Consider the following 12,742-nt stretch of genomic DNA (forward strand, 5'->3'; position numbering starts at 1 on the left):
CGTGAGTGATCCGGGGGGCAGTTGTGGCCGAGGCCCTCGGCGGGGGAGGGGAGGAGGGGGAAAGGGAGCCGGCCCTGCGCGCGGGGTCGCCGGCGTCACGCCCCCGGCTCGGCCGGCCCCATCATGGCGGCGGCCGGCCGCCTCTCCGGCCTGGGCCCTCGTCCCACCAGCGGGGCTGGAGACGGAGGGACCCTCCCCCGTTTCAGCTTATCTTCTCAGCCACCTCCTGTCCAGGTTGGGGTCTCTTTGCCCTGACCTCAAGCCTTGGTGCGGACGCTTTGGTCGGAGGAGGGGGCGGGTTGTCAGGAGCTGGGTCACTGCCCTGGCAGGACGAGTGTCCTGGCTCCAGGCTGTGAGCTTTGCCTCCTGAGCAGCAGGGAAGGCTTGCGGGTGGGGGACGCAGCGCACTGGCCCTTTAGGTCCCTCCGGGCGTAATACAGAGAGATCTTGGGCCTGGTCGGGCTACCTCTTGCCTTGCTGGGCTCTCTCTTAATTCTTGATGAACCTGAAGTATTAGAGTGGGTAGTAGGTGTAACAAGTGGCCAGGCTGAAGTTATTCCATGAGACTCACCTTTGCGTTTCTAACACTAGCGAAGATAGATCACCGTGTAGCTTCTTGTGGTTCTTTTCCCCTAACTTTTTCACTGAACTTCTTTTTTGGTAGGCTGCTTGTTCCATTCGTTTTAAGGTGTCATTAAGAAATTTCCCTTAAAGAAGAAAAGAACCCATGTTTGTTTCCTGTTGACCTATTTTGGGGGGAGGGGGTACTGGGGATTGAACCACTGAGCCACATCCCCAGCCCTATGTTGACCTGTTTTTAACTTTCCTGACTGGTAAAATGGTCAATGCATAGTTGACTCCTTTAAGACTGAAATAGCTTTAGTGTCCTAGTACGCTGGGAAAACCTTAGCACTTGCATTTTAGTATGTCGTATATGACAGTAAGCTCTTCTAGGCCAGGAGGAAATAAAGTTTAAGAATTTAACCAGTCCTCTTCCTTTTGGGTTTTAGTGATTATGCAGTAGTAAGCAGGATTAGAAAAACAGTTCTTTGTGCCACCCACCTAACCTAAACTCAGGAAGTGTGGATGGCAAACTTTTCTTGACACTAGAAAACAAAATAATTTGCAGTGGCTTGGATAGTGCATCAGATAGAACTAGAATTTGACCATACTTTGCAGTTTTCTTTGCTACCAAAAAAGCAGTAGACTGCCTGCAAAACTGGATTCAAGCTTTGTGGCCCTGGGCAAGTAACTTACCCTCCCAGTGGTGCAGAATGAAAATAACTATGCATACTTTCAAAGGTTGTGAAGATTGTTAAGGGCCAAGGACTTAGATTGCATATATAGCCCTCAAGGAGTATATTTAGATCAGTATACATTTGAACCATAGCAGTGTTCTGCATTTAAAGTAAGATAAAACTCACTAGAGTGAAGCTCCAAGTTTGAAAAGTGACTCACTTTAATAATTTTCCTTTACAACTATTCATTTGACCATTGAGCCCTAATATATTTATTTTGGGCTGTATATATGGTTATTATACAGATGAGTACTCGTTTAATTTTCATCTTTCATTGGCAAGAAGGAATTCTTCCTTCTAAAAGTAAAAGCAATTTATAAAACCATGTATTGTGGCACTATATCCAGTTACACTGCACCTTCAAATGCCATCATGGGAGTAAAACTGAGCCATAGAATGGTTACTCTGATTTTTAAAGAGATAAACCCATGGAGGAACAGGCACATGAGAGAATCATGAATTAAGGACTACTGTGATAGCTGGATTAATAGATTGATATGCAGAAAGACCATTAGTTAGAAAGTTTGGAGACATGAGTGTCTGGCAGTACCATTTTTAACTAGCCATTTGTACTATTTGAGGCAGAATGACATGAATCTCCAGACATTGTGTTCCTTGTCTATAAAATGAGGAATTGAGCTAGAGTAAGAATTGTTTCAATGCGTATTTGAAGAAATGAGTTTCCATTAGAGACAGCTAAGTGGAACTATTATTTCACAGTAACGAATAAATTTTGAGAAGGCACTATCCTTCAGAGACATTGAGGCTGAAAAGGGATTTTTTTTTTTTTTTAATGATAATATGATGGGAGTATAGCTATATGGTAGAGTGCTTCCTTAGTGTGTGCAAGGCTGAGATTCAGGGTTTCAGTCCTTAGTACCACAAAAACAAAGAAACAGGTCATTGGTACGTGTTACATTTAAATGTTTTAGGCAATAAATATAGTTCATAACTCAGGAAAACTAAGACTTTTAATATATATTCCTATTCAGTGAATTTACTTGAAAAAGAAAATATACTCTTTCAAATTGTGTTCCCTTGGAGTTACCTCTTACATTCAGTATGTTAGCAGTTCTTAAGTATAATGACTTTTGAGACTGAAAACTTTCTGGAAGGTAGGGGGATATTTTCCACAATTGTTGCACCTCCTGGTGGTATGAAATGGATCTATTTTGTAGAACATATTATGGAACTGAGGGAAAGCAGATAAAGCCATAGGCCAACCAGAGCCTGCAGTGCCAGTTTCCTCCCACTTGTAATCAAGTTGCATAAAAGGGAACTGTTGCAGGAAAAGATTAAGAGGCACCATTCCCACCAACGAGGACTGGCTTGACCATTGTCATCCTATGACCTGCCTTTCTTTATTTGAATAAAATTAGATACATTTATATTTGTCATCTCACACATGGTATAAATTAAAAATCATTGTAGTTCTGTAATATTTTCTCTTGTAATTTGGGGAATGTAATGAAGATGACATTCTACATTGAAGTAGATCAAGACTTAGGGTTCAAGCCCCACTAACTCTTCTCTTTCCTTACAGGGAGTAAGTAATATGTTAATGGTAAATCTATTTGATCAGCAACTCTGTTTTTGATAGAGATTAAACAGCTCTGACTAAAGCCTTACAGCAACTGCAATAAATAGTTTATTTTAAATTATTCTTTTCATCATAACTTGCATTTTTTCCCCATTAGTTATTTTCATTGGTGTATATTTGCTTGTTTTTAGTTCTTAAATGTTTAATGCAACAGCTATAGAAACTACTCTCACAGTCTTTCTGAGCGCTGAGGGAGAAACTCTTGCTTTCAAAGAGAATAGTTTCTTTTCTTACTTCAACAGATAATACATTTATTAATTCTTAGGTCAGCACTATATTTTCTGAACTTGAAAAGTACAATCCCTGCCTTTAAAAAGCTTACCACTACAAATATGCTACAACACAAATGTATTACTGGTATTCCCCTCCCACCCCTACCCTTATTTGCCCTATCTTACCAGTAAATCTCCATTCAGTTAGCTTCTGGGAACTTGAAAACAAAGATGGCAAGATGATTGTCAGCTTTTTAGTTTTCCTAGATCAACTTTTCTCTGAACCAATTATAGGTAATTCTTATTGCTGAAACAAGGAATTAATTATCTTTCTTTTCTTTCGGTAATTGAGCACAAGTGGATATTAAGAACTTAATTCCAAAGAAAGATGAGCTTAATTTGCCACCCTACACCCTGTATTTGGGATTGGATCCACAAATGCTTTACCATTGAGATGCATCCGAGCCCTTTTTATTTTTGAGATAGCGTCCTAGTTGCCCACTAGCCACAATCTTGCAGTCATCCTACCTTTGCCTTCTAAGTATTTGGGATTACAGGTATGCTCTACCACACTTGGCTTAATTTATCTTCTGACAGCATCTAGTACTCCTAGTTTTTACATTATTGCTCCAGAGTTGAATCTTTTCTGTACTATTGTATTATTTTTCTACTTACTTAAATGTTTAATAGTTCCTTTAGGTGAAAAGAAAACATGCTGGTTGTGGCGGTATCTGTCTGTAGTTCCAGTGATTCAGGAGGCTGAGGCAGGAGGATTGCAAGTTTGAGGCTAGTCTCAGCAACTTAGCAAGACCTCATCTCAGAATAAAAAAAAAAAAAAATTTAAAGGATTGAGGATATAACTCAATGGTAGAGTGCCCCTGGGTTTAATTTCTGTACTATGTGGAAAAAAAGAAAAGAAAACGTAGGCAACTTAAATACCTTTTAATCTAGAAGCTTTATTGTTTTATCTTTCATATTTAGATCTTCTGGCTTGCTAAGCTTTAGTTTATTTTTAACTTTTATTATGCAAAATTTGAAATGTGTAAAAAAAATAGGGAACATTGTAATGAATTTTTATGGACACATGACCCAGTTTCAACAGTTTAGCTAATCTTGCATGAGCTCTCATTCCCAGATACCTTATCATTTCATCTATGAATATATCGATTATATCAATCCTAAAAGGTAAGGATCATTTTGCTGGGGTACCAAGGATTGAACTCCGGGGCACTTGACTACTGAGCCACATCCCCAGCCCCATTTTGTATTTTATTTGGAGACAAGGTCTCACTGAGTTGCTTTGCACCTTGCTTTTGCTGAGGCTGGCTTAGAACTCATGATCCTCCTGCCTCAGCTTCCCAAACCACTGAGATTACAACTTGCACCACTGGGATTGTCTTTTTAGAACCATAAACACAATACCATTATTATGCCTTAAATGGTAATTCCTTAATACAAAATGTCCAGTCAGTATTCATTTCTTAATTGCCTCATAATTCCTGCTTAGTGTTTTCTGGTATATGTATAATATATATAGTCGATATAACTATCAATGCTCTCCTTTCCCTCTTTTGCCCCTTGCTGTGCTGAGAATTAAACTCAGGGCCTCCCTCACAATAGGCAAGCACTCTTATTACTGAGCCATATCATCACCAGCCTTCTCTTGATTTTCTTAATGTATAAGTTCAACCTCTACTCATGTTTCTTTCCTCTTGCTATTTCTTTGTTAAAGAAACTAGGTGTTTCTCTGTTTAAATTTTGGTAATTATGTCCCCATGGTGGTATTTAAATGTTCTCTGTCTTCTGTAATTCTTGTAAGTTGATAATTATATCTAGTCATTTAATCAAAAAAGTTCCAATTTGGGGGAGCAAGACTACTTAAATTCAAAATGCATTTTCAGTACTTATTCTAATGTTTCTTGTATACAAAAAGTTAACTCCTTTCAGTCTCAGATACACATTACTTTCTGAGACAACACATTTAACCTTTTTTTAATTTAAATATTTATTTTTTAGTTGGAGTTGGTTGGACACAATACCTTTATTTTATTTATTTTTATGTGGTGCTAAGGATTGAATCCAGGGCCTCGCATGTGCTAGGCGAGTGCTCTACGCTGAGCCACAACCTCATCCCCTTAACTTTTTTATTTTTTTAAGGTATCATTTTATATGAACTTCCCTTGTTTAGCCAAATTATATATGTTTGCCCTTCTGTGTATTTTACAGTAATTTGCTAACCACTTGTACTTCTATACCATCCTTAGGCACCTCCAGGCAGTATTTAATAGATCTGAGAAGCCATTAGTGGTTCATTGATGAGAAATGGATTCAAATCTAAGGTCCACTACTGAGAAAACAGTGATCTTGTATATTAGAGTGGTACTTCTAAAATAGAAATGATGGTACTTATTTTACATGCTAGTGAGGATTAATCTAAAGCCCTTAGACTAGTACTTTATATAAAATAAACTTTGGAAGATCTATTATTATAACTGTGTTGTGCACAAAATAATCTGTAACGTTTAAAAAAATCACATAGTGTTTGAGAGAATTATCGTTGCTGTCAAATTAAGTTATTTACACATACATAAGGATTGTGTCTTAATCCATGAAGTCAACATTTTCAGTGGGTATTATCTCCTAAAAGTCTTCTGCTGAATAGACAGCCTAACCTACAGAGAAGAAAACTCATTTAAATACCTCTGTTCTGTGTGCCTTGTGTTATTTTTACCAAATCATAAATGCTTGTACTTTAACATTGTAAAGCATATTGCAGAAATACGCTTACGAAACCATGTTGAGGAATAAAGTCTTTGGACAGACATATTGCAATTTCCATTGCTAATTCTTATATTTTGTTCAGCTTGTTTTCTATTTTCTCAAGATTTTAAAGACACTGCTAATGTAAAACATTTTTTTCTAAAACATCAAAAATTTATTTTATGAATGCAAATTGAAACTTGACAATTTATCTTTAGGAAACTGAGCAATATTAAGAATAAGAGTCCTCCAGAATATGTGGTACATGATCTCTGTCTGACAAAAAATGAGCAGTATATGCTAAGAAAACACATTGCAGAAAGGGCTTTCCAATCATTCGATCCACTTGCCTACATGGCAAGAGCATCTTTTGGTTTACCAGGGCCCTTTAACATCAGAATTAAGAAAGGACCATAATATAATCCCATATTGGAGCCAATAAGTAGTTAGTTTTGATTTCTGGATGGATTAAGCTAATGAATGTGTATTAAATGTTAATGAATTTGTTAATGCGTAACAATGGACATGGATGCTTTGTTCTTCACATAAGAAAAGTCAGAATGAGTTATTTTTGACATGAATTTTGTTTAGTTTCTTAATTTTAGGAGAGTATTTAAATTCTAATAAGTAATTTTTTGTAACTTTTACACAAACTCACCATTATGTGGTAAATGTGCATACACAGTTTTGTAATGTTGCACTCCTCATCCAGATAGCCTTATGTGGTAAGCATTGAAAATTCAATTTCTTGTTTTTTTTTTTGTTTGTTTGTTTTGTTTTCATAAGGTTGATTATTCTTTAATGATAAGCATATCTTTAAAGAATAATGCAAATAGATATACTTGGATTTTTTTGCTACTTTTCTCATTCATTATCAGTCATTTTTTAAAATGACTTACTGTAGTGTGGATAAAAGTGTTTTTATTTACAGTTAATCCACATTGCTTAAATAATGACCTTAGTTTGATGTGTTTGGCTTTTAGTTATACTGTTGGTATTATGTGAGCTTTTGAAATACGGCTCCATTTCTCATGAAGCCAATAAAAATTTTAAGTCTCTTATCTCCACTGTACATACAGTGGGCAAGTGTGATTCTTTAAAAATACTAAGTGAGATCTGCCAGAACCGCTCCCCCCCACTTCTCATTTCATGTCTTCCTGACCCTTTGCTGCCCCTCTGCCCTCATTTCTACCGCTCTGAGCCCTCTCAGTGATCTGATCAGTGTGCCTCCTGTGTTACCTAGTGTGTACTGACATACATCTGTTTACATGTATTTGTTACCTCTAATGTATAAGCTACCTGAAGGCCAGAGACTTTGTTTTGTTTACTGCTGTATTTATTTCTAACAACTAGAATAATATATGATACATGGTCAGCCCTTGGTAAATATATTTTTGAATGAATATATTAAGTTTGGTAAATTAATATTTATTGGAGAGAATATTCTTTAAGTCCATATATTTCTAATAATAAAAGCCAGTAGTTACTGAGAATTTGTTATGTACCAAGTGCAATGTTACTTACCCTCCATTTTTTTAAAATATATTTTTAGTTGTACATGGACACAACTTTATTTACTTATTTATTTTTAATGTGTTGCTGGAGGATTGAACCCAGTGCCTCACATGTGCTAGGCAAGTGCTCCACTACTGAGCCATAATCCCAGCCCTTACCCTCCATTTTTGATGAGAAAACTGAATACAAAGTAGTTCAGGAACTTGCTACTAGTAACACCTCGGGAAAATAGATTTAAGTCAAGATGATCTACTTTCAGAACATAATATATATAAGAGTCTTTGCTAATCTTTTATACCATGTAATTTAAACAAAAAATTGTCATATGTTATTGTCATAAAAATGAATTATCGAGTATGCTTGGAAAAATTTAATAGCACTTAATATTCAGAACCAAATTTGATGAGAGTACTATTTTTCTTTCCCATATGTACCTACCATAGAAGAGAATTTTACTGACCTATTACAGTACGATAATGTCTATAAGTTAGGTGACCCTTAATGACAGGGTAGCAGACAGATGTTTCTGTGGGTGAAAAGTCTTCCCTGTTGTATGAAGGCAATCTCCGTAATCATCCCTGAAATATGTTGTGGCATCCACGAGTTCTGTCATGTGCTTCAGAATCAGTAGTCCTCATAATCCTGTGATATTTATGATATGGTCAGTTCAATATGCCTGTAGTACTATATTAATACGATTTATGCATAGTGTTTTCCATTTTTTCCTATGTTCAAAGTGGATCATTTAGGAATAATTTTCCTTAGACTTTTGTGTGTCTATCGAAGTGCTGAATTTTTGGCATATATTATAAATACTTAAATGTTGTCAATGATTCAAAATGCATTACTGATGTCCTTATTAATTGTGGCCCTTAAAGAATCCTTCAGTGAGTGCTTATTAAATGCTTAACACAAGCCCAGTACAATACTGTAAGACAGGCAGCACCTTAGGGTTCCACTGGGCAGATTGTGATTCTATAAAGGAGATTCCTATAAAAAAGAAATAGAGAATGATATAGGATGGTATGATATTCAAGTTTGAGGACTCTAAATACTTTAGAAATTCAGAGAATGGGCAAAATGAAGCTGAGTAAAAGCATCATGAAGGAGATATTCCTGGTATTTTAAAAATGTGTATGTATTGAGAGAGAGAAGGCTAGGCTAATTAAAGTTTCACAAAAAGTGAAAAATCTGAGTCAAGTCAAATGATGTTGGCTCACTGATAAGAACACACTCACAAATGGTTTTAAGCAGAGGATGATATCAGTGAGAATCTGTCCTACTAGAAAAGAAAGGTCCTTTCTACCCCATATAGTAAAATTAAATAATTTGAAGTATATGCATTCCTCCTCTTTCTCCTCCTCCTCCTCCTCCTTCTTCAGCTTGAGGGGGGAAATAAATTATAAGTTCTTCAAAATTTTAGTGGTTAGGTTATGGAAAATTTCCATCAATGTCAGCTTATGGTTAGTGTAGTTCCTGGGATTTGGCAATGCATATAAGTTTAATCACTGGTGAAAAAAAGAAAAATCTATAGCTTAATTTAAACAAAATATCAAGTATTTGATTTGACAAAGGCAGTGTCACAAACTTGACACTATTGAGGTATAGGATTTCTCATTCTGTTAGGATTTTTTTAGAATTGTATACATTGACTTAGTGTTGGATATTTGGCAGTACATCAGTTTTATCAGGTAGAAGTGAAAAATCTAAAAGTGATATGATTAAATTGCAATATGAAGCATTTGCATCTACAAAGATGTAATTTTCTCATATTTTGCAACTGTAGGATGTCTTGTTTTATCATTGTTTTTAAAATTATGAGTTCAAATTGTGTGTTTTTTTTTTTTTTTCTCTTTTTAAGAATTACTGATTTCCAGTACATTGTTTCAGATTTTTCTTCTGAAGTTAGGACAAAACATTTGATAAAACCACCTTAACAGAATGTTTTGTTTTATGTTGTAACTAAGGATTGAATGCAGGGGCACCCTACCACTGGGCTGCTGCTTCTCCTGACCTTTTTATCTTTTGAGCTAGATTCTCAATAATCTAACTTCAGCCTTATGATCCTCCTGCCTCAGCCATCTAGGTAGCTGGGATTATGGGCATGAGCCACTATGCCCAGTTTAACAGAGTGTTCTAAATAGCTCATCACCTGTTTTTAAAATTTTAAAGATAAAACTGGTCATGAGTGTGCTAAACTTGATCAAATTTCTTTGGATTTCAATTTTATTTTTAAATAAAGAATGATAGGAATCATTGGTGGAGAGACATGAATTAAGATAATTCTACTGTATAAAATGAGGACAAAATCTAGTTTCTAGGACTGTTAAAAAAATTAAATGAGCTAATAGATTGTGAACATTCTGTTAACAAATAGTCACAGTAAATAATCAAATTCAGAAAGTTTTGTTATTTTGTTTCTTCTGTTTTGTCATTCTGAGAAAATTTCAAGAGCAATAACCCAAAAGTTAAAAATTGTAGATGAATAAAAATTATTTTTCAAGTTAATTGTAATTAATAGAAATTTAAAATTTGATGTATATTTTCATAAATTTTAAACCCCCCTTTTTTTTTGGTACTGGGGATTGAACTCGGGGGCACTCAACAACTGAGCCACATTCCCAGCCCTATTTTGTATGTTTTATTTAGAAACAGGGTCTCACTGAGTTGCTTAGTGCCTCGCTTTTTTGCTGAGGCTGGCTTTGAACTCATGATTCTCTTATCTCAGCCTCCTGAGTAACTGGGATTACAGGTATGCTTCCTCATGCCTGGCTTTAAGCTCTTTTAACTGTGAAATTTTTACTGATTTATTTTTTGTTTTGTTTTGTTTTTAGTGACCATTTTATCATACCTGTAAAAACTATAATTGGGATGTATAGTGCAAGTAAAATTCTTAAGCTATTCTTATTTGAATATCTTGGATATTTGACCAGGTAGAACCAGTTTTACATATGATACCCCTTGTCATGAAAAAAAATCTCACACTGTTCTTTATCTTTTAAAACAAAATCAGTCATATAAAAAGCAAATAACCATAGGCATGGATCATATTACATGAAATTAACCCTTTTACTGTGTTCAATTCAGTGGTATTTAGTACATTCACAGTGTTGTGCAATGAAGCAGATTTTTGCAAAACCTTATTTTGAAATTAAATATGTAGTGTATTTAGTTTTCATATTTCTTCAATTTCCTTAACTCACGAATCTCACCTCAGACTTGTGATCCTCCTGCCTTAACCATCGTGGTAGCTGGGATTATGGGCGTCTTTGTCTTTCATGGCATAGGTCATTTTATATTTGTTTTGTTTTTTGTACAGTACTTGGGGATTGACCCCAAGGCCATTCTAGTACTGGGCTACACCCTCAACCCTTTTTATTTATTTGTTCTTGAGACAGAGTCTTTAAATTGCCCACCTTGAATTTACAATCTTCCTGCCTCAGCCTCCCAAGTTGCTGTGATTACAAGCATGTGCCACCACATACAGCGAATATTTTAAAAACTATAAACCATTTAGTTTATGTAACAGTCTTCCAATTTAGGTTGAGCTGACATTTTCTCAGGTTATATTTTAAGCCATTCAAACTGGAGTACCACATTAAGTGATGCTGTGCCCTTTCCAGGAGGAAGATGTGTTTATATGCTCCTCATTGGTGATGTTAATTTTGATCACTTAGTCAAGTTCTTGTTTGCTTCCTCTATCCTACTGTTTTTCTCATTGCAGCTAATAAGAAATCTAGGAGGAAACACTTTGAGACCTCTCATCAAACTTTCACCCCTAGATTTAGCATCAGTGGATGCTTCTTGCTTGAGCCAGTCTTTACTACAATGATTGCAGTATTATGATTAGCCCAACTCCAATCAAATTCTCCATATTTATCAATTTACTGTAAATAAAAATCCTCATTGTTTTCCTGCTTCCTTCTTTTTATTCTTTCATTTATCACTCCATGGATATTTCATTCAATAGGCTGTAATTCATTACTGTTCTTTTTGTTTGTTTGCACCAGTACTGGGGATTGATACCAGGGGTACTACCACTGAGCTACATCCCTATCCCTTTTTGTTTTGATACAGGGTATCACTAAGTTGCTAAGGCTGACCTCAAACTTATGGTCCTCCTGACTCAGCCTCCTGAGTAACTTGAATTATAGGAGTGTACCACTGCAACCTGCTGTTCATATTTATTTTGATAGTGAAATTGCCTCAGATGTTGCTAATCTATCTCCTTTTAACATGGCCTTTTTTTCTTTTTAGTGTTTTTTCAGTTTCTGATACAAGATATTTTTGGATTATACTATACTTTTGCTGTTTCAGCCTTAAGTAAGCCCTATTTCAAAGGACTCCTGGATTTAGTTCCTTTTAGTGGTGAGGCAGATATTTTTACATAGATTATATAGTTGATTATATATAGAGAGAGATTTTTGTCATAATTCATTGCTAGAGTTCCTTAATATGCAAAATTACCTCATAATTCAAAGACAGAGCTCTTTTAGAAGTGGGTTGGTGGTATTTTTCTTTTGGATAATTAAAAGTGTAAGGTTTTGTTATTTTTAAGTTTTAAGAACATAATTTTAGAAGGCTGCATATATGTTGTCTCCCTGTTTTTTCTACTTTAGCAATGTAATTTGCTTTCCTTAAGTCAATTAAGTATGAACAGACAAGAATCAAAGCATACTTATTTTGATTAAGTCAATAAAATGCTGTTAGGGAGTGTATTCTTCCTAATAGTATTTCCTGTTAACAGTCTTACACCTGCAGTTCAGATTCGTCTCTTGCATTGAAAGTTTGTTTGGCTTTTGAATTGTTTATACTAGCAGCTAATTACTGAGTAATTTAAGAATCTTAACCATGGCAGCACTATTCTAATTAGAATACTGGATGTTGGCACTTTATTTAGCAAACAGAAGTATAAGATATTTGTGTTTGTGAAATTTTGTAAAGTAGTATTAAGGACTAATTTATCTGTATATAATCTTATAATATATGACATGGGCTTTACCTCCAAACCAAATATATAATTCATTTGGAATATGAAGTCTTTTGACTTCAGTTGGGAAAAAAAAATGGTCATATGTTGAGAGTAGCATTTTTGTAGTAATTAAAACACACCAAAAAAAGCCCCCCCCCAAACTATACAGTTTTAAATAAATGCACTGCCTTAATTTGAACATTAAGAAAAGTTTGAGAAACTTGCTGTTGATTACAGTATTGGTTATGAATTTAATATAGGTAATATCCCTTTACCCATCTTGAGGCTTAAAAAGGGGAATTTGAAAATAAATACATAGTTGACATTTCTTTCTGTTTTTTCTTTTTCTTTTCTTTCTTTCTTTTTTTTTTTTTTTTTTTTTTTT

The 12,742-nt window shown here is 35.3% G+C and overlaps 1 protein-coding gene across 3 annotated transcripts in view; it reads left to right on the forward strand.

Annotated features, from left to right (window-relative positions):
• The window catches only part of Clint1 (clathrin interactor 1), a 61,700-nt gene that overhangs the window by 1,194 nt on the left and 47,764 nt on the right, over positions 1 to 12,742 (forward strand). The gene's annotated exons all lie outside the window — the stretch shown is intronic.

This window comes from Marmota marmota, unplaced genomic scaffold (assembly GCF_001458135.2).
Source record: "Marmota marmota marmota unplaced genomic scaffold, marMar, whole genome shotgun sequence".
Classification (NCBI taxonomy): Eukaryota; Metazoa; Chordata; class Mammalia; order Rodentia; family Sciuridae; genus Marmota; species Marmota marmota.